The 27,334-nt window shown below is 42.0% G+C and overlaps 1 protein-coding gene across 1 annotated transcript in view; it reads left to right on the top strand.

Moving 5' to 3' along the window:
* The window catches only part of agbl4 (AGBL carboxypeptidase 4), a 348,562-nt gene that overhangs the window by 67,846 nt on the left and 253,382 nt on the right, over positions 1-27,334 (top strand). The gene's annotated exons all lie outside the window — the stretch shown is intronic.

The following is a 27,334-nucleotide window of genomic DNA, read 5'->3' as shown; positions in this document are numbered from 1 at the left end:
TATAATTGACTAGGCTATTAGGCAGGTTGGCACAAGGTTGGCTCTGTGAAAGTTGTCCAGATGTTCTACTGCAGACAGTGGTGCGTCAAGTGGAGATTTATTTTGGGGAGTGCAAGTTGTTGTTGTGGATGTGTGCGGTAGGTCCAAGGCTGTGTCCAGAAGGATGGAGAGGTGGGTAGTGGAAGAAGTCCTACTCAATTATATCAATTTCTCGATCAGTCCGGCTCTCTCCAACTTTCTGTAACCTCAGGGAATGAACCAAGACTGATATGCTCTCCTTCCTGTTAGAAGTATTTGTCTGTTTTGGGTTTGTTTACATATTGAGTTGGATTTTGCATCCGTGTATACATGAACAGAACATTTTGACTTTAAATGATGCTCTGATGTATATTTTTGTATCGAGCAGTTTCACACATCAAGTATCCTGCAACATTAGATAGCAATGTTTTTGGTAAGTTTTAGCATGTCAGTGACTGGTATTATTGAATATTTGCCATTGGATGATGAACAATAGGCTATTTGTCTTGATGTAGATAAGGTTCAAAGATCATGTTTTATATCCATTTTCTTTGAAACATAACAGATATCATGTTTAGAATGGTGGTCTATACTCAATATACCGCTGTGAGTTGGTAAATATTGTGTAACTGTTTGCTTTCTCTCATTAATAGATGTCTTCTAAAACATTCAATTTTCACTTTGGATTTGACTGTGAGCACAAAGTACAAATGGTGGATAGATTTGATTTACAAATTCTGTCAAATAGCTATTAAATCAGTTTACATAGCAGAAGGTAGCCTAGTGGTTAGAGCATTGGACTTGGACCGAAAGGTTGCATGATCGAATCCCTGAGCTGAACAAGGTAAAAAATCTGTCGTTCTGCCCCTGAGCAAGGCAGTTAACCCACTGTTCCTAGGCTGTCATTGAAAATAAGAATTTGTTCTTAACTAACTTGCCTAGTTAAAGAAAGGCAAAATAAATAAAAAATTGTAATCTGACACCATTAATGTGAATGCTACCATGATTATGGATAATCCTGAATGAATCCTGAATAATGTTGACTGAGAAAGTTACAAATGCACAAATATCATACCCCTCCAAAATGCTAACCTCCCCTGTTATTGTTATGGTGAGAGGTTAGCATGTCTTGGGGGTATGATAATGGTGTGTCTGTAACTTTTGTCACTTATCATTATGCACAATTCATTCAGGATTATCCGTAATCATGGTAGTGAATTGCCTTGCACGAGTCTTGGTTTGTGCGAGCCGACTTCCTGTTTCTGTAGTGTGATGTACAAGTACACCCCTTGGAAAGGACGCTAGTCTATCGCTGGGCCTGACCCCCAATCTATCTCCTTAATGCTGAGTGCCAAGCAGAGACGCATCTGGTCTGATTTTTACAGTCTTTGGTATGACTCGGCCAGGGGTTGACCTCACAACTTTCCAATCGCAAGGCACACACTCAAAATCATGGTAGCCTCCACATTAATGTAGAAGTGATTAGAAACATATTATATTCTTATTTACAATAAAAGTGACACAATACATTATTTACCATTCATTTCTATTGGGCACAAAATAATCTGTAACACAACCAAAACAAACATCCAACACGCTTGATGTAGTCATTGTGTGCTATGAATATGGGACCAAATACTTAATTTTTAACTATTTTAATTTGTCCCAATACTTTATGGTCTCCTAAAAAGGGGGGACTGTATACAAAAAGGGCTGTAATTTCTAAATGGTTCACTCATTATGGATGAAATTTAAAACTGACAGTCTGCACTTTGGAGCGTACTGTCTTAGGTTATGAAATCTGACTTTTTAAATAACTTTTTAATGATATTTTAGAGAAAGACCCCACTGAAAGATTTACAACATTAATAATCATATTTGTCTTGGTAAAATGTATTTTATAAGTGAAATTTCATCACCAAAGTGTGTTTTGAACACCCTACTCCATATGAAGTATCCTACAACCAGCTTTCATAAATTCCAAAACAATTTTTACACAATATTCTCAGTTTAGGGAAGCCTTGTGAATGCTATACAATTTTTGTGAAAATATATTATTAGTCTAACAAAATGTATTTTCCTCTATCTCAGTACTCAGCAAGTTGGATGTAGTCTATCACAGTGCCATCCATTTTGTCATGAAAGTCCCATCTACCACCCACCACTGCGACCCTCGCTACATATTCGTCGCCAAACCCACTGGCTCCAGGTCATCTATAAGTCTTTGCTAGGTGAAGCCCCGCCTTATCTCAGCTCACTGGTCACCATAGCAACACCCACCCGTAGCACGCGCTCCATCAGGTATATTTCACGGGTCATCCCCAAAGCCAACACCCCCTTTGGCCGCATTTCCTTCCAGTTCTCTGCTGCGTCATATCTCCCTCTCTAACTTTAAGCACCAGCTGTCAGAGCAGCTCACAGATCACTGCACCTGTACATAGCCCATCTGTAAATAGCCCATCCCCATACTGTTATTTATTTGTTTTATTTTTGCTCCTTTGAACCCCAGTATCTCTTCTGCACATTCATCTTTTGCACATCTATCACTCCAGTGTTAATGCTAAATTGTAATTATTTTGCCACTATGGCCTATTTATTGCCTTACTTCCCTAATCTTACCACATTTGCACACTCTGTACATTGATATTTCTATTGTGTTATTGACTGTATGCTTATTTATCCCATGTATAACTCTGTGTTGTTGTTTGTGTCTGCTTTGCTTTATCTTGGCCAGGTCACAGTTTTAAATGAGAACTTGTTCTTAACTGGCCTAGCAGGTTAAATAAAGGTGAAATAAAAAAATAAAAACTCAGTCTAGGCTGTAGATAGGCCACAGCTGGGTCTTGATTCCGAGAACATACAGCTTGGTTGAAAGGCTGTTTGTATAATGTCCGTGTTATATTACTGATCAGACTCTCAGCAATCCCTTTAACAAAAAGGCTATTGATTATTCAATACTCTGCCAGGTTTGAAAGCAGAGAGCCAGGCTACTGTTTCCACCCGCTTTTAGTAAACAAATCAATGCGACAGACTTAGCACAATGTCGATTCATGCTGGTCAGCCCTTTCTCTGACTTTCAAGACCAGCTTAGAAAGCAGGCATACATGATAAATGATATTCAATATCAACAAAAAAAAAGATTCAGAAATAGAGAGAAGATTTGATTGTGTTCTGCTGATAATATTAAGGACTCAATCCAGCTATTTTTGAAATGTTCCTGTTGAAAAACAATATCCCACGTATAAATACAGTAATGTACACACCACCTACTCGAATGGGGTTGAGCCCTGAGCCGCCTTGGGCTGGCCTTCTGGACGAGGTGTGTCTTTGCTAATCCCACCTACTCGAATGGGGTTGAGCCCTGAGCCACCTTGGGCTGGCCTTCTGGACGAGGTGTGTCTTTGCTAATCCCACCTACTCGAATGGGGTTGAGCCCTGAGCCGCCTTGGGCTGGCCTTCTGGACTAGGTGTGTCTTTGCTAATCCCACCTACTCGAATGGGGTTGAGCCCTGAGCCGCCTTGGGCTGGCCTTCTGGACTAGGTGTGTCTTTGCTAATCCCACCTACTCGAATGGGGTTGAGCCCTGAGTCGCCTTGGGCTGGCCTTCTGGACTAGGTGTGTCTTTGCTAATCCCACCTACTCGAATGGGGTTGAGCCCTGAGCCGCCTTGGGCTGGCCTTCTGGACGAGGTGTCTCTTTGCTAATCCCACCTACTCGAATGGGGTTGAGCCCTGAGCCGCCTTGGGCTGGCCTTCTGGACTAGGTGTGTCTTTGCTAATCCCACCTACTCGAATGGGGTTGAGCCCTGAGCCGCCTTGGGCTGGCCTTCTGGACGAGGTGTGTCTTTGCTAATCCCACTCGAATGGGGTTGAGCCCTGAGCCGCCTTGGGCTGGCCTTCTGGACGAGGTGTGTCTTTGCTAATCCCACCTACTCGAATGGGGTTGAGCCCTGAGCCGCCTTGGGCTGGCCTTCTGGACGAGGTGTGTCTTTGCTAATCCCACTCGAATGGGGTTGAGCCCTGAGCCGCCTTGGGCTGGCCTTCTGGACGAGGTGTGTCTTTGCTAATCCCACCTACTCGAATGGGGTTGAGCCCTGAGCCGCCTTGGGCTGGCCTTCTGGACGAGGTGTGTCTTTGCTAATCCCACCTACTCGAATGGGGTTGAGCCTTGAGCCGCCTTGGGCTGGCCTTCTGGACGAGGTGTGTCTTTGCTAATCCCACCTACTCGAATGGGGTTGAGCCCTGAGCCGCCTTGGGCTGGCCTTCTGGACTAGGTGTGTCTTTGCTAATCCCACCTACTCGAATGGGGTTGAGCCCTGAGCCGCCTTGGGCTGGCCTTCTGGACGAGGTGTGTCTTTGCTAATCCCACTCGAATGGGGTTGAGCCCTGAGCCGCCTTGGGCTGGCCTTCTGGACGAGGTGTGTCTTTGCTAATCCCACCTACTCGAATGGGGTTGAGCCCTGAGCCGTCTTGGGCTGGCCTTCTGGACGAGGTGTGTCTTTGCTAATCCCACTCGAATGGGGTTGAGCCCTGAGCCGCCTTGGGCTGGCCTTCTGGACGAGGTGTGTCTTTGCTAATCCCACCTACTCGAATGGGGTTGAGCCCTGAGCCGCCTTGGGCTGGCCTTCTGGACTAGGTGTGTCTTTGCTAATCCCACCTACTCGAATGTCCCTGCTGCCCAAGCATCATTCTCTGTTCTTGGATCTGATTCAACACGACCCCAAAAGAGAAAAAGGCTGATCATGACCGATTCATTTTGAAAGGTGGAAGAGTGATGCCGAAATGGCCACCGTTCTCATGGACTGGTAAGATTAGATAAGTGTTGAGTTTTTAGCATGCTAGCTATGTTGGCTGCTAACCTTAGTGTGTTCAATGTTCAGGTTAGCTAATAAGGCTACTTAGCTAGCTAACATCTTCTGTATTCTGACTGTTTTGTACTCAAAGGAATCTAACGATAGCATCATGTAGCTGAAATGCATAAACGCCAATGCCTTTATTTCAACCAGCTAACATTAGCTAGCTAAAGCTAGATATGCAGATTGTTGACATGAAAGTGTGTTTCGTTTGTAGATGATCATGCTAGCTAGCTAGGTGGTCGACAGTATTTTCTGCCCAGGACCAACCCCCCAAAAAATGACTTAGAGGGTGGCAGGTAGCCTAGCGGTTAAGAGCTTTGGGCCAGTAACTGAAAGGTTTCTCCTGTAATTGCTCCTGTAAGTCTCTCTGAATAAGAGCGTCTGCTAAATGACTAACGTGTGAATGTAATGACTTCCCCCCCATTTAGATGTAGTCAACTAAGCATTGATGGTGGTTCACAACCCTGGAGAGCATTGAAGATGTGGTTGAATTTGTAAATGGTGCGTACATTCTCACTGTAATGTACTTCTCGTCCATCAGTATTATGTTATCAAATCAAAATCAAAATGTATTTGGTATATGTACAGGAGACAGTGTGAAGTATACGGGAATATGACATTGCATTGTACTGTGTACTTTTGAAGTACAATTAGTTTAATGTTTTCCCATTGTCAACCTATAATGCACAGGATAGCTTGGACCTGTTGGATGGAGGAAACAAAGTCAGTCATAGATGGTTGACGAACATCCTAACTCTTTAGCTGCACTATATGCATCGTCATCAGCTGTTTTCACGTGACGTTCTACCTGCTACACCAGAAACCAAACAATCAACTTTATTTCTCATTATTTCAATTCACAAAATAGAATGAACTTACACATCAGCCATTGAGAATGTAACCTCTGTTAAGGATGCATTGCGGTCATACCGGCTCTGATGGCCTCCTAGTAGGGGGTGAAAGGTGGGAACCAGGAGCAGCACATAACAGTTTGTGGCCTGGACGTGTGGGACCTGGCAACAGGGTCGTCATTCCAAGCTGCTGTGTGTGGCGAGTACTGTCCTCCCGTTATCCGCTGCGGAACCATGTAGGCTTTTTTCCTGGGTGCTGGTAGCTAGCTGTATATGTCCTGCCATGTATGTGTGTTTTATTTAAGTGTACAATTGTAATTGTCCCATTTAAAAAAAAAATTTTTTTACTTTTACCTTGCAAAGTTTTTAATTGTGAATTATGTGGATTTTTACATAGAGATTTATGTGGTCAGTTTTTGTTTTTATCATGCAGTAAGTTGTTCAAGTCATCCATGGTTCTGTTAGTTTAGGGAAGCTATATCAATGTATTGAAATCACTTATTAGTGCAAGTGTCAATGGCCTTTTCATAGTATTGATTCTAACTCAATGTAATTATGTATTAATTTCTCAAGTTTCATTGGGAAATGGTCAAGTACAGTACTTGTAACGAGCTTAATGTCTGCCAATCTGTATGAACAAAAGTTTTCCACCAAGCCCTTAGCACTGATGTTTCTGGAGATAATCTTGCTTGTTTGGTAGTGGAACAGCAGGGACGAGTCTGTGGGGGTTGTTAGCACTGTGGGAAAACATAAAACAAATTGTTACTTCAATAGTACACAATACAGTGTCATATTCCCGTATACACCCTTCTGTATCCTTTGCATATGACAAATAAACATTGATTTTGATAACATAATATGGATGGAATATGTGTTGTTGTGCTGCAACCAGTGTAACATGCTAATGTACCATCCTATGACTTAATGGCCCATAGTCCACCAATGTCATGCAGATGAGCCATTGTTTACTTGACTGACTGCGCTGGATATTCTTTCAGTTGTTCTTATGGGTAGTTCACACTAGGTAGGAATCAATGCCGTATATAGGCAGGCAATGTGCTGAACAGGCAAACACAGCTTACTATTTTGGTCTATTACCAACAAAAATATTATTGAATCACAAAGCATAACAGAAAATGCATAAAGCATTTCTTACTTCTCTTTCAGTGTTGGGGTTTGCACAACCACAATGTATATGCAGCCTCAGGTTCCCTCGAAATCAGACTGTCTCCACCAGTATCGCCCCCTGGGAAATACATGTTTGTGTGATGTTTCTGTACTGAATTGTATAGCAAGATGCGTTTTTTAGGGTGGTCCTGGGCCAACCACCTAGCTAGCTAGCATTACCATCTGCAAACGAAACACTATCATGTCAACAATCTGCATAGCTAGCTAACCAGAGTTAGTTAAAATAAAGGTATTGGGCATCTTGTGGGTTTTATGCAGTGTGATGATGCTATTATTAGATTCCTTTGAGTACAAAACAGTCCGACTACAGAAGATGTTAGCAAGCTAGCTAGCTAAGTAGCTGTGTTAACTTTCTTGAACATTGAACACACAAAGGTTAGCAGCTAATGTAGCTAGCAGGCAAAACGCAAACCAACACTTTCCTAAAATGAATTCCAATGTTTATCCGGTTTATGGATTGGTTGCTTGTTGGCTTCTTCTGCTCTTTTTGTTTCTGGCGGCAGTAACATTACATTGCAAGTGACTTTCACTTCCAGCTCCAGGGCAGCAGGGTCATTCGAATAGGTGGGATTGGCACAAAGACACATCTAGCACAGAAGGCCAGCCCAAGGGCTCAACCTTGTCGCCCCAACAAGAAGTGGGGCGACATAAGATTGCCCAAGACCTAAGGATTTCTGCTTTAAGGGATTTTTATTTTTTCTAAATAGTGTTTAGTCCAAAGTGCAAACTTCATGGAGTAGGTCATTCAAGGAGTTGGCCTAATGTCATTGGCCTCTCCCGTGCTTCAGGAGCAATAGAGAACAAAATAGGAAAGAACCACCCCCCACAAACACACTTTTGCCATGCCAGAGGACACTTGGACCACCTACTGAGATGTGCCTTTTCTTAAAGTGCAACTGAACCAAAATAGTAACTTTGAACTTTTGAACACAGACCCACTAGTTCATGCTAATTTATTAAAAACCCTCTTGGGCCTCACTCCCCCCCCTATCTGAGATACTTACTGCAGCCCTCATCCTCCACCTACAACACCTGTTCTGCCAGTCACATCTGTTAAAGGTCACAAAAGCACACACATCCCTGGGTCGCTCCTCTTTTCAGTTCGCTGCAGCTAGCGACTGGAAAAAGCTGCAAAAAACACTCAAACTGGACCGTTTTATTTCCATCTCTTCATTCAGGCTGTATCACAACCGGACCGTGATTGGGAGGCCCATAGGGAGGCACACAGTTGGCCCAGCGTCATCCAGGTTAGGGTTTCGACGGGGTAGGCCGTCATTGTAAATAACAATTTGTTCTTAACTGATTTGCCCAGTTAAATAAAGGTTAAATTAAAAAATACTTACAAGTAAAATGCAAAGACTCAATCATGAACATTCTTACTGACCGTTGTGGCTGCTTCGTGTGATGTATTGTTGTCTCTATCTTCTTGCCTTTGTGCTATTGTCTGTGCCCATTAATGTTTGTACCATGTTTCGTGCTGCTGCTATGTTGTGTAGCTACCATGCTGTGTTGTCATGTGTTTCTGCCATGCTATGTTGTTGTCTTAGGTCTATTTACAGTATGTAGTGTTGTGGTGTCTCTCTTCTCGTAATGTGTGTTTTGTCCTATATTAAAATGTTTTATCACAGCTCTCGTCCCCGTAGGAGGCCTTTTTCTTTTTGGCAGGCCGTCATTGTAAATAAATTTAGTTCTTAAATTACTTGGCTAGTTAAATAAATAAATGTGGCATCGATATGAGTCAGAAACATTTATTCTAGTGTCAAAATGTACTATAAAGTGTAAATAACATTATTTTGGTCATAAGGTCAGTCTCGTCCAAAACTGAGATTTGCGAGATAATTAGGAAAAATTGTATGTCATAGAATGTAGGTTAGGCCTACCTTAACAGTTTTCCTTGGGTTGTGTTTATTTCAATCCTGCCCACAGCTGGCAGCACCCAAGGAATCATACGTTCGGAGCACAGCTGCACGGGACCCGATCGTAATGCCCATGGTCAATTTGGTTTGATATTCAATATCCCTATGGCATTAGTTAAGGACCATCTGTTTATTATGTACTTGGGACAATATAAAAAAAATGTTAGCTCCAAATTTCAATGACTTAAAAACCTCAAACCAACTGTCAGTTGAATGGAAATATTGAAAACATTGAATGAGACTTAAAGGTATGCAAAATGAAAATATTGTCCCATTTACATCTATTGACAGACCCTAACTATCTCCACAGATAGGATATCCAAAGACAAACCAACTTTGCCTCGGTCGCACACCGACCGACTGACGCTAATTGGCGAAAGAGGTTGGCTAGCTTACTAGCTAGTCTAGGCTATTTCCAGACACAAGGTTAGACTATTTCAAGTTATCTAGAAGGGTGAGTGACTGTGTACTGTTTTTTGAAAGTACAAGCGCTTCACAAGTTCGAACACACACACAAGAGACACCCACGTCTAAGCACGCCTCCAAAAACCAAATCTCATTCATTCCTAATGAGGAGTATTGAAACAAGGCTGAATCAGGAAGTTTAGCCCAACTTTAAATAAATCAGTTGATGAGCTGAGAAGGAAAATGGAGTAGGACTTTAACTTTATTGCAGATTTTGTGGTCTTGTCTGGATGTTTATTTAAAACACATTGTTGTTTCCTCATGCACCCAACTGTGGGAACCTCGTATGATGGATTTATGCTATAATAAAACAGCTCAGTTTGTCGCTGTAATCCAATTACTTTAGCAAGTTACATAGTAATTCTGTATTGTCGTAATTATGAACTGAGTTGTGAACCGCCTGTAACGGAATGGAATTAGCTCGGTGAAGAAGAGTAATATGATTGGGAATACAGAACAGCAATACAGTTCTGCTCATCTAAACAATATGTATGCTGAATGAATCTCTATCTTGAGGGATTCACCTTAATTCAATCTGGTAAAGCTAACATACTCTTTGTCCTCTTCACTGTGTTAACAGTTTCATCTTGATTTGAGTTGCCAGGCATCCCCCTCTGTAGAATCCATCAGCTAAGTTGTTTGATTAAATCCTAAGCAGGCAGTGTGGGCAGTTTATGCAGTGTATGAAGAATACTGGGTTCCCGAGTGGTGCGGCGGTCTAAGTCACTGCATCTCAGTGCAAGAGGCGTCACTACAGTCCCTGTTTCAAATCCAGGCTGTATCACATCCGGCAGTCATCGGGAGTATTTGTATTTATTATGAATCCCGTCTGGGTTTGGCCGGGGTAGGCCATCATTGTAAATAAACATTTGTTCTTAACTGAATTGCCCTAGTTAAATAAAGGTTACATTTAAAAAATACCATATGCCTACAGTTGAAGTCGGAATTTTACATACCTTTAGGTTGGATTCATTAAAACTCGTTTTTTAACCACACAATTGTTTAGACAGATTATTTCACTTATAATTCACTGTATCACAATTCCAGTGGGACAGAAGTTTACATACGATAAGTTGACTGCGCCTTTAAACAGCTTATGGCTTTATAAGCTTCTGATAGGCTAATTGACATCATTTGAGTCAATTGGAGGTGTACCTGTGGATGTATTTCAAGGCCTATCTTCAAACTCAGTGCCTCTGCTTGACATCATGGGAAAATCAAAAGAAATCAGCCAATATTTTTTTTAGACCTCCACAAGTCTGGTTCATCCTTGGAGGCAATTTCCAAATGCCTGAAGGTACCACGTTCATTTGTCCAAACAATAGTATGCAAGTATAAACACCATGGGACCACGCAACCGTCATACCGCTCAGGAAGGAGATGCGTTCTGTCTCCTAGAGATGAACATACTTTGGTGCGAAAAGTGCAAATCAATCCCAGAACAACAGCAAAGGACCTTGTGAAGATGCTGGAGGAAACAGGTACAAAAGTGTATATATATCCACAGTAAAACGAGTCGTATATCGACATAACCTGAAAGGGCTCTCAGCAAGGAAGAAGCCACTGCTCCAAAACCGCCATAAAAAAGCCAGTAGATGGCAAATGGGTCTTCCAATTGGACAATGACCCCAAGCATACTTCCAAAGTTGTGGCAAAATGGCCAAAGGACTTTGTAAAGTGAAGGTATTGGAGTGGCCATCACAAAGCCCTGACCTCAATCCTATAGACAATTTGTAGACAGAACTGAAAAAGTGTGTGTGCAAGGAGGCCCACAAACCTGACTCAGTTATACCAGCTCTGTCAGGAGTAACGGGCCAAAATTCCCCATTGGGAATGTGATGAAAGAAATAAAAGCTGAAATAAATAATTCTCTACTATTATTCTGACATTTCACATTCTTAAAATAAAGTGGTAGCTAACTGACCTAAGACAGGGAATTTTTACAAAGATTAAATGTCAAATTAAATTTCACAGGAATTGTGAAAAACGGAGTTTAAATGTATTTGGCTAAGGTGGATGTAAACTTCCGCCATCTACTGTATGTCCTGTTAGACATTAGCATGGTAGCTTGCTGAGGTTCTCTCAAATAGTGACAGAAAGCCTCCCAGGCTCTGTCGGAGCCGGCCACGACCGGGAGACCAATGGGGCAGCGCACAATTGGCCCAGCATCGCCCGGGTTAGGGGAGAGTTTAGCCGGCAGGGATGTCCTTGTCCCATCGCGCTATAGCGACTCCTGTGGCAGGCCGGGCACATGCACGCGGACACGGTCGTCAGGTGTACGGTGTTTCCTCCGACACATTAGTGTGGCTGGCTTCCGGGTCAAGAAGCAGTGCGGCTTGGTTGGGTCGTGTTTCGGAGGACTCACTGCTCTCGATCTTCACTTCTCCTGAGTCCGTATGGGAGTTGCAACGATGAGACAAGACTAACTACCAATTGGATACCACGAAATTGGGGAGAAAAGGGGTAAAATGAAAAAATGGTGACAGAAAATGCATGAATGGCTAGTTACAGTCATGACAAATTCAGCCCCGCCAATGAAATGTAGCTTAAGTACAGGGGTTAAATTGGGCCGGGGACCGAGACCCTGTGCCTATGATCCAAATGAGAGCCAGGCCGTCTACTTGCACAAACTTTTAAAAAAGAATAGAGTGAAATATCTATTAAGTCTAAGGATGGCAGATGGCTCCACTACTTACGATCTATTGCTTATCAGTAATACATTTGGTGACTTCTATAAATCTTTTTTTATGCTTCTCAATATACAGGAGCGACTGACGAAATCACAACATTTTTGAATAAGATCACTTTACCCACTATATCGGAAGATTCTAGATTGAATGCCCCCTTTACCTCTAAAGAGGTTTGGGAAGCTATTAAGGCAATTCCCTCTGCAAAACCAACTGGTCTAGATGGCTAAGAAGTTTTGGCCTGAAATATGCCATATCTTAATGATATGTTTGAAAGATATGTTTGAAAGAGACATACCAGAGTCCTGGAAAACTGACTAAATGAGCTTGTTACTAAAAAAAACACAAAAATCCATTAGAGTGCTTAGTTTAGACCAATCCGTTTGTGAGACGCACTTTGAATATCATAAACCATCTTGGCAGGAATAAAGACCCGCGCTCATTGTCTCTCAAGATGCCGAAAAGGCTTTGGACAGAGTTGAGTGAGAATTCTTGTTCGCTGTACTAGAAAAGGTGAATCTGGGTTACCATTTAATTAATTTAGTAAAATGACTGTACTCTGATCCATCGTCAACAGGTAACACAAATGGTAAACTATCAGAAAGATTTTCTATTGGTAGGGGTTGTCCCCAGCGCTGTCCTCTGTTGCCTGGACTGTTCTCATTGGTCATAGACCCTGGCTGAGGCAATAAGGACATGAGGCATTTTCGTGATAGATGAAGAACATAGAATCTCATTATTTGCTTATGATTTGCTTTTATACATATCCAAACTAGGGATGGGCACGGTTATTCAACTATCCGAATGGACGTTAGAATTAGAATATTTTGAGAGTATTCATTTGAGGAAAATAATATCATAGGCCTATTTTAACAATGAAAATACATGTGACATTGCTACACACAAGGATACATCATGACATTTGAAATTCTTAATTTAATAAAACATACTTTTGAATGTAGTTTGTATGACATGTGCCCCATAAACATACCATTTGTGTAGTTTGTTGTAGGAATGCACAATATATATATCGGTGAACATATCAGAATCGGACGATATTAGCTAAAAATGCCAACATCGGTATCGGCCCGATGTCTAGTTTAACGCCGATGTTAAAAACCGATGTCAAAGCTACCATGCATACCTATATAACGTAGGTAGAGGACATAATGACGCCACTTAAAATTTTGCTCTACATGTGCAACACAGCATTCCTAACCTAGCCCACAATGTCTGCTGTATGGATCGAGCAGTCAACAAGTCGAGCAGTCATTTGAATAAGTAAGAACATTTCAGCAAGACAACTCAAAGTCGAAATCCTTTAAAGCCAAGATAATGGAATTCATTGCCCTTGACAATCAATCATTCTCTGTCGTGGGTGATGTTGGCTTTCACTGACTGGTCGAGCACCGGTACACACTACCAAGTGCGCTATTTTTCAGATGTTGTCCTACCGGCCACGAACGATGTGTTTACAATAACGCTTTCGTAATAAAGCATCATTTTTTCAACTGCAACTTCTGGAGTGGCTAGCTTTAGCTTGGTACCTAGCTAGCACCAATACAACCAGTCTGAAAACAATGACCAGTCATTTTCATTATTCTTAGCAATGATTTAAGAATCCTTCTGAGTAAGTATTAGCTAGGTTGCCACTTGTTCACCTATTGAAATTGAACTTCAGTTCATGAAAATAAATAGCTAGTCAGCTATTTAACCCTGTTGCCCAAAGCTAACGTTATAAGCAGCCAGCTAGCTTCATCTGGCTAGTGAGGCTCGACCGGATCGGGTTATGTGTTGTGAAGCTAGCCACAATAAGGATTAGGCACAATAGTGGAATTTGCGCTTTGCCTTCAAAATAAAAGTATGTCATTGACAGTGACGCAAATTAATACAAATAGTAGAATTATGCCATACTTTTATTTTGAAGGCTAACCGCAAAGTCCACTATTGTGGCTAATCCTTAATGTGGCTAGCTTCACATAGATGGGTCTGACCACCATTAATCAAATAAGAACTGTCTTATAAATTAGGGTTATTTTAGATGACACCTAGCTAACTATATAGATACTGAAACAAATGTTGTTTTGCTATTTTTTGGGGGAAGAACTACATTGTTTGCGTCCATATTGCTAGCTTGCTTTTTTTTGTGAGACAACTTTACCCGCATCATAGCATACAGTGGGGCAAAAAAGTATTTAGTCAGCCACCAATTGTGCAAGTTCTCCCACTTAAAAAGATGAGAGAGGCCTGTAATTTTCATCATAGGTACACTTCAACTATGACAGACGAAATGAGAGAAAGAAATACAGAAAATCACATTGTGGGATTTTTAATGAATTTATTTGCAAATTATGGTGGAAAATAAGTATTTGGTCACCTACAAACAAGCAAGATTTCTGGCTCTCACAGACCTGTAACTTCTTCTTTAAGAGGCTCCTCTGTCCTCCACTCGTTACCTGTATTAATGGCACCTGTTTGAACTTGTTATCAGTATAAAAGACACCTGTCCACAACCTCAAACAGTCACACTCCAAACTCCACTATGGCCAAGACCAAAGAGCTGTCAAAGGACACCAGAAACAAAATTGTAGACCTGCACCAGGCTGGGAAGACTGAATCTGCAATAGGTAAGCAGCTTGGTTTGAAGAAATCAACTGTGGGAGCAATTATTAGGAAATGGAAGACATACAAGACCACTGATAATCTCCCTCGATCTAGGGCTCCACGCAAGATCTCATCCCGTGGGGTCAAAATGATCACAAGAACAGTGAGCAAAAATCCCAGAACCACACAGGGGGACCTAGTGAATGACCTGCAGAGAGCTGGGACCAAAGTAACAAAGCCTACCATCAGTAACACACTACGCCGCCAGGGACTCAAATCCTGCAGTGCCAGACATGTCCCCCTGCTTAAGCCAGTACATGTCCAGGCCTGTCTGAAGTTTGCTAGAGAGCATTTGGATGATCCAGAAGAAGATTGGGAGAATGTCATATGGTCAGATGAAACCAAAATATAACTTTTTGGTAAAACTCAACTCGTTGTGTTTGGAGGACAAAGAATGCTGAGTTGCATCCAAAGAACACCATACCTACTGTGAAGCATGGGGGTGGAAACATCATGCTTTGGGGCTGTTTTCTGCAAAGGGACCAGGACGACTGATCCGTGTAAAGGAAAGAATGAATGGGGCCATGTATCGTGAGATTTTGAGTGAAAACCTCCTTCCATCAGCAAGGGCATTGAAGATGAAACGTGGCTGTGTCTTTCAGCATGACAATGATCCCAAACACACCGCCCGGGCAACGAAGGAGTGGCTTCGTAAGAAGCATTTCAAGGTCCTGGAGTGGCCTAGCCAGTCTCCAGATCTCAACCCCATCCCTTTGGAGGGAGTTGAAAGTCCGTGTTGCCCAGCAACAGCCCCAAAACATCACTGCTCTAGAGGAGATCTGCATGGAGGAATGGGCCAAAATACCAGCAACAGTGTGTGAAAACCTTGTGAAGACTTACAGAAAACGTTTGACCTCTGTCATTGCCAACAAAGGGTATATAACAAAGTATTGAGATAAACTTTTGTTATTGACCAAATACTTATTTTCCACCATAATTTGCAAATAAATTCATTAACAATATAATGTAACTTTCTGGATTTTTTTTCTCATTTTGTCTGTCATAGTTGAAGTGTACATATGATGAAAATTGCAGGCCTCTCTCATCTTTTTAAGTGGGAGAACATGCACAATTGGTGGCTGACTAAATACTTTTTTGCCCCACTGTATGTCAGTAGAATGGCCTTACTGAATAGCTCAGTGACTTTCAATGTGGCACCATCATACAGTAGGATGCCACCTTTCCAACAAGTGAGTTCCTCAGTTCTTCCTCAGTTCTTCTGTCCTGCCAGAGCTGCCCCGGTCAACTGTTATTGCGAAGTGGAAACGTCTAGGAGCCATAATGGCTCAGCGTTGAGGTGGTATGCCACAACGGCTCAGCTTTGATGTGGTATGCCACATAAGCTCACAGAACGGTACTGCCGAATGCTGAAGAGCTTTGCTTGTCTGCTCGGTTGCAACACCCACTACTTAGTTCCAAACTACCTCTGGAAGCAACGTCACCACAAGAACTCTTCGTCTGGAGCTTAATAAAATGGGTTTCCATTGCAGAGCAGCCGCACACAAGCCTAAGATCACCATGAACAATTCCAAGCGTCGGCTGTAGTGATGTAAAGCTAGCCACCATTGGATTCTGGCGCAGTGGAAACACGTTCTCTGGAGTGATGAATCACGCTTCACCTTCTGGCAGTCCATCAGACGAATCTGTGTTTGGCGGATGCCAGGGGAACGCTACCTGCCCGAATGCATAGTGCCAACTCTAAAGTTTGGTGGATTAGGAATAATGGTTTGGGGCTGTTTGTCATGGTTTGGGCTAGGCCCCTTAGTTTCAGTGAAGGGACATTTCAACTCTACAGCATACACTGACATTCTAGACGATTCTGTGCTTCCAACTTTGTAGCAACAGTTTGGGGAAGGCCCATTTCCTGTTTCAACATGGTGTGGAAGAACTTGACTGGCCTGCACAGAGCCCTGACCTCAACTCAATCGAACACCTTTGGGATGAATTGGAACACCGACTATTAGCCAGGCCTAATCGCCCAACATCAGTGCCCGACCTCACTAATGCTCTTGTGGCTGAATGGAAGCATGTCCCCACAGCAATGTTCCAACATCTAATGGAAAGCCTTCCCAGAAGAGTGGTGGCTGTTATAGCACCAAAGGGAGGACCAACTCCATATTAATGCCCATGATTTTGGAATGAGCTGTTCGATGAGCAGGTGTCTACATTGGTCTTGTAGTGTATATGCAGTGGTGGAAAAAGTACCCAATTGTCATACTTGATTCAAAGTAAAGATACCTTAATACAAAATGACCCAATTAAAAGTACAATACCACTTGAGTAAAAGTTTAATACTTAAGTATCAACAGTAAAAGTTTAAATAATTTCAAAATCCTTACATTAACTTCTTGACTCTACCCATCCATTTAGCGGGATAATTGTCATCAACAACCGCTGAATTGCATAGCGCCACATTCAAATAATATTACTAAAAATATTTATATTCATGAAATCACAAGTGCAATATACCAAGTGCAAACACAGCTTAGCCTTTTGTTAATCCATTGAAAGCAATCCAAGCGTGAAAGTGAAAGCAATCCAAGCGCTTGTGTAAGTTTATTGATCGCTCGACAAAACATTATCAACACCTAGCATCAAGTAGCTTGGTCACGAAAATCAGAAAAGCACTCAAATTAATTGTTCACCTTTGATGATCTTCGGATGTTTTCACTCACGAGACTCCCAGTTACACAATAAATGTTCCTTTTGTTCCATAAAGATTATTTTTATATCCAAAATACCTCTGTTTGTTTGGTGCGTTATGTTCCGAAATCCACAGGAAAGAGCGGTCACGACAACGCAGACAAATTCCAAATAGTGTCCGTAATGTCCACAGAAACATGTCAAACGTTTTTTATCATCAATCCTCAGGTTGTTTTTAAAATATATAATCGATAATATATCAACCGCAACTGACTTTTTCAGTAGGAGAGGGAAAGGCAATGGCAGCCCAAACTCTGTTGCGCCAAGCAAAACGCTGCTGGCACCCGGCCATACAATGACGCGATGTTATCTTTCCCGCTCATTTTTCAAATTAAAAGCCTGAAACTATGTCCAAAGACTGTTGACACCTTGAGGAAGCGATAGGAAAATGAATCTGGTTGATATCCCTTTAAATGGAGCAAAGGCAGGCTATGGAACATGGAGTTTTCAAAATAGAAGCCACTTCCTGGTTTGATTGTCCTCAGGGTTTCGTCTGCAATATCCATTCTGTTATACCCACAGACAATATTTTGACAGTTTTGGAAACTTTAGAGTGTTTTCTATCCTAATCTGTCTTTCCTAATTATATGCATATTCTAGAATCTGGTCCTGAGAAATAGGCCGTTTACTTTGGGAACGTTATTTTTCCAAACATAAAAATATTGCCCCCTAGCTTCAAGAGGATAACTTCTTAGGGCTGCAATCCCGTTAACGGGATCGATATGACAACAGCCAGTGAAAGTGCAGGGCGCCAAATTCAAAACAACAGAAATCTCCTAATTAAAATTTCTCAACCATACATGTCCCTTAAACCGTTTTAAAGGTAATCTTGTTGTTAATCCCACCACAGTGTCCGATTTCAAACGATTATGTTAGATCACCACCAAGCCACAGAAAAACACAGCCATTTTCCCAGCCAAAGATAGGAGTCACAAAAAGCACAAATAGAGATCAAATTAATCACTAACCTTTGATGATCTTCATTAGATGACACTCATAGGACTTCATGTTACACAATACATGTATGTTTTGTTTGATAAAGTTCATATTTATATAAAAAAATCTGAGTTTTCATTGGCGAGTTACGTTCACTAGTTCCAAAAACATCCAGTGATTTTGCATAGCCACATCAATTTTACAGAAATACTCATCATAAATGTTGATGAAAATACAAGTGTAACACATGGAATTATAGATATACCTGTCCTTAACTTCTTGCGTCGAGCAATCCCGTATCCGGGAGCGTAATCATAGCCTCAAGCTCATTAGCATAACGCAACGTTAACTATTCATGAAAATCGCAAATGAAATGAAATAAATATATTGGCTCACAAGCTTAGCCTTTTGTTAACAACACTGTCATCTCAGATTTTCAAAATATGCTTTTCAACCATAGCTACACAAGCATTTGTGTAAGAGTATTGATAGCTAGCATAGCATTAAGCCTAGCATTCAGCAGGCAACATTTTCACAAAAACAAGAAAAGCATTCAAATAAAATCATTTACATTTGAAGAACTTCGGATGTTTTCAATGAGGAGACTCTCAGTTAGATAGCAAATGTTCCGTTTTTCCAAAAAGATTATTTGTGTAGGAGAAATCGCTCCGTTTTGTTCATCACGTTTGGCTAAGAAAACCCCCCGAAAATTCAGTCATTACAACGCCGAACTTTTTTCCAAATTAACTCCATAATATCGACAGAAACATGGCAAACGTTGTTTAGAATCAATCCTCAAGGTGTTTTTCACATATCTATTCGATGATAAATCACTCGTGGCAGTTGGGTTTCTCCTCTGAAGCAAATGGAAAAATGCACGCAGCTGGAGATTACGCAATAATTGCAACGGAGGACACCAAGCGAGCACCTGGTAAATGTAGTCTCTTATGGTCAATCTTCCAATGATATGCCTACAAATACGTCACAATGCTGCAGACACCTTGGGGAAACGACAGAAAGTGTAGGCTCATTCCTTGCGCATTCACAGCCATATAAGGAGACATTGGAACACAGCGCCTTCAAAATCTGGGGCATTTCCTGTTTGAAATGTAATCTTGGTTTCGCCTGTAGCATCAGTTCTGTGGCACTCACAGATAATATCTTTGCAGTTTTGGAAACGTCAGAGTGTTTTCTTTCCAAAGCTGTCAATTATATGCATAGTCGAGCATCTTTTCGTGACAAAATATCTTGTTTAAAACGGGAACGTTTTTTTATCCAAAAATTAAAAGAGCGCCCCCTATATCGAAGAAGTTAATGCAACTGCTGTGTCAGATTTTTTTAAACGTTACGGAAAAAGCAAACCATGCAATAATCTGAGAACGGCACTCAGAGAAAAAAAAATATATCCTCCATGTTGGAGTCAACAGAAATCAGAAATAACATTATCAATATTCCCTTACCTTTGATGATCTTCATCAGAATACACTCCCAGGAATCCTAGTTTCACAATAAATGTTTGATTTGTTCGATAATGTCCATTATTTATGTAGTAGCTACTTTTGTTAGGGCGTTTAGTACTCACATCCAAATGCTCGTGCAGGTCCAGCCGAACGTCGGACGAAAAGTTATATTACAGGCCGTAGAAATATTTCAAACTAAGTATAGAATCAATCTTCAACCGGAGAATTACATTGTCTGTAGAAAAGCCATCGAATGCAGGTCGCTCTCATGTGAAATGCTCGTGACCAGGACCTGGCTCTCTGCCAGACCACTGACTCAAAAGAGCTCTCATCCGGCCCCACATTACAGTAGAAGCCTCATTCAAGTTTCTAAAGATGGTTGACATCTAGTGGAAGCCCTAGGAAGTGCAATATAACCAATATCCCACTGTGTATTTGATAGGGCTGAGTTCAAAACCTACAAACCTCAGATTTCCCACTTCCTGTTTGGATTTTTTCTCAGGTTTTTGCCTGCCATATGAGTTATGTTATACTCACAGACATCATTCAAACAGTTTTAGAAACTTCAGAGTGTTTTCTAACCAAATGTACTAATAATATGCATATGTTAGCATCTGGGACTGAGGAGCAGGCTGTTTACTCTGGGCACCTTATTCATCCAAGCTACTCAATACTGCCCCTGCAGCCATAAGAATTAACCAACAATGCAGTTTTAAGAAAAATAAATGTTAAGTAAAAAATAGATAAGTAAAAATGTTTAAAATGTAAGTAACAAATAATTAAAGAGCCGCAGTAAAATAAAAATAGCGAGGCTGTATACAGGAGGTACCGGTACAGAGGCAATGTTTGGGGGCACCGATTAGTTGAGGTAATTGAGGTAATATGTACATGTAGGTAGAGTTAAAACTTGTTGCTCATCCATCTATTTTATACTTAAATATTCTCATCTCATTCCTCTACTAGGTTGTGTGTATTAGGTTTTGTTGTGGAATTTGTTAGATATTAGGTTTTGCTGTGGAATTAGATATTAGATATTACCTGTTAGATAATGCTGCACTGTCAGATCTAGAAGAATAAGCATTTCGCTACACTTGCAATAACATCTGCTAACCATGTGTATGACCAATAAAATTTGATTTGAAAGTGACTACGAAAAGCTAATAAACAGAGAGTAGCAGCAGCGTAAAGGGGGGGGGGGGGCAATGCAAATAGTCTGGGTAGCAATTTGAATAGCTGTTCAGGATTCTTATGGCTTGGGGGTAGAACCTGTTGAGAAGCCTCTTGGACCTAGACTTGGCACTCCGGTACCGCTTGCTGTGTGGTAGCAGGGAAAACAGACTGTGACTAGGGTGTCTGGAGTCTTTGACAATTTTCAAGGTCTTCCTCTGACACCGCCTAGTATAGAGGTCATGGATGTCAGGAAGCTTGGCCCCAGTGATGTACTGGGCCATACACACTACCCTGTGTAGTCGGAGGCCGAGCAGTTGCCATACCAGGCAGTGATGCAACCAGTCAAGATGCTCTCGATGGTGCAGCTGTAGAACTTTTTGCTTTTTGAGGATCTGAGGACCCATGCCAAATCTTTTCAGTCTCCAGAGGGGGAATAGGCTTTGTTGTACCCTCTTCATGACTGTCTTGGTGTGTATGTTGTTGATGTGGACACCAAGGAACTTGACGCTCTCAACCTGCTCCACTACAGCCCTGTCGATGAGAATGGGGGCATGCTCGGTCCTCTTTGTTGGCGGTGGGGTTATGCTATGGATATGCATAAGCTACTTACATTTACATTTACATTTAAGTCATTTAGCAGACGCTCTTATCCAGAGCGACTTACAAATTGGTGCATTCACCTTATGACATCCAGTGGAACAGCCACTTTACAATAGTGCATCTAAATCTTTTAAGGGGGGTGAGAAGGATTACTTTATCCTATCCTAGGTATTCCTTAAAGAGGTGGGGTTTCAGGTGTCTCCGGAAGGTGGTGATTGACTCCGCTGTCCTGGCGTCGTGAGGGAGTTTGTTCCACCATTGGGGGGCCAGAGCAGCGAACAGTTTTGACTGGGCTGAGCGGGAACTGTACTTCCTCAGTGGTAGGGAGGCGAGCAGGCCAGAGGTGGATGAACGCAGTGCCCTTGTTTGGGTGTAGGGCCTGATCAGAGCCTGGAGGTACTGAGGTGCCGTTCCCCTCACAGCTCCGTAGGCAAGCACCATGGTCTTGTAGCGGATGCGAGCTTCAACTGGAAGCCAGTGGAGAGAGCGGAGGAGCGGGGTGACGTGAGAGAACTTGGGAAGTTTGAACATCAGACGGGCTGCGGCGTTCTGGATGAGTTGTAGGGGTTTAATGGCACAGGCAGGGAGCCCAGCCAACAGCGAGTTGCAGTAATCCAGACGGGAGATGACAAGTGCCTGGATTAGGACCTGCGCCGCTTCCTGTGTGAGGCAGGGTCGTACTCTGCGGATGTTGTAGAGCATGAACCTACAGGAACGGGCCACCGCCTTGATGTTATTTGAGAACGACAGGGTGTTGTCCAGGATCACGCCAAGGTTCTTAGCGCTCTGGGAGGAGGACACAATGGAGTTGTCAACCGTGATGGCGAGATCATGGAACGGGCAGTCCTTTCCCGGGAGGAAGAGCAGCTCCGTCTTGCCGAGGTTCAGCTTGAGGTGGTGATCCGTCATCCACACTGATATGTCTGCCAGACATGCAGAGATGCGATTCGCCACCTGGTCATATAGACTTATTTGTCTACTGTATTATTGACGGTATGTTTGTTTTACTCCATGTGTAACTCTGTGTTGTTATATGTGTCGAACTGCTTTGCTTTATCTTGGCCAGGTCGCAGTTGTAAATGAGAACTTGTTCTCAACTGGAGTACCTGGTTAAATAAAGATGAAATAAAAAATAAATTACAATGAACATTTTTTCGATGGCAATTTGAATGCACAGAGACACCTTGATCCTGAGGCCAATTGTCGTGCCATTTATCCGCCGCCATTACCTCATGATAATGCACGGCTCCGTGTCTCAGTGATCTTTACACAATTCCTGGAAGCTGAAAAATGTCACCAGATGCTGACTGGTTTTCTGATCCACGCTCATACTTTTTTTTAAGGTATCTATGACCAACTGATTCATATCTGTATTCCCAGTCATGTGAAATCCATAGATGAGGGCCAGATGAATTAATGTCAATTGACTGATTTCCTAATATGAACTGTAACTCATTAAAATCTTTGAAATTGTTGTATGTTGCGCTTATATTTTTGTTCAGTGTATTTTAAGTGAAGCAAAGTTTTTGAGATAGATGACACTAGGCCTAGATGGCAGTGTATGATTTCATTGCTCAACTTTCTTTACTTCCTCACTTTGGAGACTGAGATGAAATTTGACCATCCAATCTGCTTCACTGAACACATTTAAAGGTCCAATGCAGCCATTTTTATCTCAATATCAAATTATTTCTGGGTAACAATTAAGCACCTTACTGTGATGGTTTTCAATTAAAATGGACTAAAATAAACAAAAATTGCTTCTTAGCAAAAAGCAATTTCTGAAGCAAGAATTTTGTTAGGACTGTCTGGGAGTGGTCTGAGTGAGTGTCCTGATTGGAGGAGCCTAATGGGAGGGATATGTAACCTGGAAACTAGCTATTATTGGCCGAGAGGTTTGAAACTCTCATTGTTATTGGTCTTTTAAACCCTTACACTCATGGGAATTGGCCTAAATTGAAATGTTTCTGACAGAAGAAATATGGAAAGCATATGCATAACCATGGTAGCAAATAAAAGAGAACAGTTAGGAGATTTATGGGAAAATTATTGGACTACGGCTCTATTTTAACAAAACGAACACAACGGTCAATCTAAGCGCTGGGCGGTAGCACTATAGGTTCGGGGTTGTGTCCAAAATTGTTTTGATGAATGAACAAGTTGTGGGTGTGTTGAGGCTTGGCCACTCACTGGACAATCAGAACGTGCTCCATAGCTATATAAACTCATCAAAAAAGGAAAAATCCTCTCACTGTCAACTGTGTTTATTTTCAACAAACTTAACATGTGTAAATATTTGAATGAATATAACAAGATTCAACAACTGAGACATAAACTGAACAAGTTCCACAGACATGTGACTAACAGAAATGGAATGTGTGTCCCTGAACAAGGGGGGGGGGTCAAAATCAACAGTCAGTATCTGGTGTGGCCACCAGCTGCATTAAGTACTGCAGTGCATCTCCTCCTCATGGACTGCACCAGATTTGCCAGTTCTTATTGAGATGTTACCACACTCTTCCACCAAGGCACCTGCAAGTTCCCGGACATTTCTGGGGGGAATAGCCCTAGCCCTCAACCTCCGAACCAATAGGTCCCAGACAAGGGATCCAGGCTCCTCGCTGGCCATTGCAGAACACTGACATTCCTTTCTTGCAGGAAATCACACAAAGAATGAACAGCATGGTTGGGGACATTGTCATGCTGGAGGGTCATGTCAGGATGAGCCTGCAGGAAGGGTACCACATGAGGGAGGAGGATGTCTTCACTGTAACACACAGCGTTGAGATTGCCTCCAATGACAACAAGCTCAGTCCAATGATGCTGTGACACACCACCCCAAACCATGACCAAATCGATCCCGCTCCAGAGAACAGGCCTCGGTGTAATGCTCATTCCTTTGACGATAAACGCGAATCCGACAATCACCCCTGGTGAGACAAAACTGTGAGTTGTCAGTAAAGAGCACATTTTGCCAGTCCTGTCTTGTCCAGCAACGGTGCCCATAGGTGACGTTGTTGCTGGTGATGTCTGGTGAGAACCTGCCTTACAACAGGACTACAAGCCCCCAGTCCAGCCTCTCTCTGCCTATTGCGGACAATCTGAGCACTGATGGTGGGATTGTGCGTTCCTGGTGTAACTCGGGCAGTTGTTGTTGCCATCCTGTACCTGTCCCGCAGGTGTGATGTTCGGATGTACCGATCCCGTGCAGGACGATCAGCTGTCGTTCCTGTAACCCTGTAGCGCTGTCTTAGGCGCCTCACAGTACGGACATTGCAATTTATTGCCCTGGCCACATCTGCAGTCCTCATGCCTCCTTGCAGCATGCCTAAGGCATGTTCACACAGATGAGCAGGGACCCTGGGCATCTTTCTTTTGGTATTTTTCAGTCAGTAGAAAGACCTCTTTAGTGTCCTAAGTTTTCATAACTGTGACCTTAATTGCCTACCGTCTGTAAGCTGTTAGTGTCTTAACGACCGTTCCACAGGTGCATGTTCATTAATTGTTAATGGTTCATGGGAAACAGTGTTTAAACCCTTTACAATGAAGATCTGTGAAGTTATTTGGATTTTTACGAATTATCTTTGAAAGACAGGGTCCTGAAAACGGGACGTTTCTTTTTTTGCTGAATTTAAGTGGTTGCTTCAAGTTGTGTATTTACAGTATTTTATGTATAGCCTTGGAATCAACTCCTATTCTAATGTTAGTCCGTTATAGTTTGTTAAATAGCTTACAGAAACAAAATAACAAAATATAGACCTATCCAATCTTTGTTAAATATGTTAACTGAAACCTCTTTGCAGTCCACGTTGTTCTAAATCAGTGGTTCCCAAACTTTTTATAGTCCCGTACCCCTTCAAACATTCAACCTCCAGCTGCGTACCCCCTCTAGCACCAGGGTCAGCGCACTCTCAAATGTTGTTTTTTGCCATCATTGTAAGCCTGTCACACACACACTATATGATACATTTTTAAGCATAAGAAGGAGTGTGAGTTTTTGTCACAACCCGGCTTGTGGGAAGTGACAAAGAGCTCTTATAGGACCAGGGCACAAATAATAATATAATAATAATCAATACTTTTGCTCTTTATTTAACCATCTTACATATAAAATGGTATTCGTTCATGGAAAATTGTTAATAACTCACCACAGGTTAATGAGAAGGGTGTGCTTGAAAGGATGCACATAACTCTGCAATGCTTGGATGTTTTGGAGAGAGTCTCAGTCTTACATCATTTTCCACACACAGTCCGTGCCTGTATTTAGTTTTCATGCTAGTGAGGGTCGAGAATCCACTCTCACATATGTACGTGGTTGCAAAGGGCATCAGTGTTTTAACAGGGCGATTTGCCAAGGCAGGATACTCTGAGCGCAGCCCAATCCAGAAATCTGGCAGTGGCTTCTGATTAAATTAAATTTTCACAGAACCGCTTGTTGCAATTTCGACGAGGTTCTCTTGTTCAGATATCGGTAAGTGGACAGGGCATGAAAGAGATAACGAATCCAGTTGTTTGTGTCATCCGTTTCGGGAAAGTACGTGCGTAATTGCGCACCCGACTCACTCAGGTGCTTCGCTATATCACATTTGACATTGTCCATAAGCTTGAGTTAATTTGCACACCAAAAATCATACAATGATGGAAAGACCTGTGTGTTGTCCTTCAAAATGCAGACAGAAAAGAGCTCCAACTTCTTAATCATAGCCTCAATTTTGTCCCGCACATTGAATATAGTTGCAGAGAGTCCCTCTAATCCTAGATTCAGATCATTCAGGCGAGAAAAAAACATCAACCAGATAGGCCAGTCGTGTGAGAAACTCATCATCATGCAAGCGGTCAGACAAGTGAAAATTATGGTCAGTGAAGAAAACTTTAAGCTAGCCTCTCTCAAAAAAACATGTCAATACTTTGCACCTTGATAACCAGCACACTTCTGTATGTTGTAAAAGTGTTACATGGTTTCTGCATAGTGCAGAAAATACACGAGAGTTCAAGGGCCTTGCTTTAACAATGTTGACAATTTTCACTGTTGTGTCCAAAAAGTCTTTCAAGCTGTCAGGCATTCCCTTGACAGCAAGAGCCTCTTGGTGGATGCTGCAGTGTACCCAAGTGGATTCGGGAGCAACTGCTTGCACGCACGTTACCACTCCACTATGTCTCCCTGTCATGGCTTTTGCCCCATCAGTACAGATACCAACATGAGCAGGAGCTACATTTGGCTCTGATATAGGGGCTAGGCCTAGTGTAAAGTGAATTATGGCTGGACATACCAAAAGTTGTCAATAAGCAAGATTCAATTCACAAAAAAAGAGGGCAAATAATTCTAATCAAACTCTAAACAAAAACTTGTTTTAAATAGGTTATGTCTAAATACACTTACGGGCCCCATAATTGCTTCCCATGGGCATATAACTTTAAAACAACCCAGACTATGAGCGCCATGGACTTTATCATCATAAAACCAGGACAGTGGATAATTCTAATAAGTTTGGTTTGAATTTTTTTTAAACAAAAAACAAGCAAATCTGTTGCCTTTTTTTCAACAACAATAAATACAGGTCAAATGTAATGATCGCCAGTATTCGCCGGTATTCACTGAGGTTCTCATCTCTTATTTCATAATGGTCATGGACACATGTAGCCTACATCATGGAGGGAGTTTTACGCAAGTCCAAGCATAGCTAAAATAATGCAGGCCTGACTACAATAGATAAAATGGAAATGTCAGCTCACTGCTTTGCTCCTCTCAAACTTTATATTTTATTAATAAAGCTTTGGTGATTACACTTTATTTCCAAGCGGTCTCACGAGCCAAACTAGC

The sequence above is a fragment of the Oncorhynchus nerka genome, linkage group LG17 (assembly GCF_034236695.1).
Source record: "Oncorhynchus nerka isolate Pitt River linkage group LG17, Oner_Uvic_2.0, whole genome shotgun sequence".
Classification (NCBI taxonomy): Eukaryota; Metazoa; Chordata; class Actinopteri; order Salmoniformes; family Salmonidae; genus Oncorhynchus; species Oncorhynchus nerka.
This window is presented reverse-complemented; position numbering and strand designations above follow the sequence as displayed.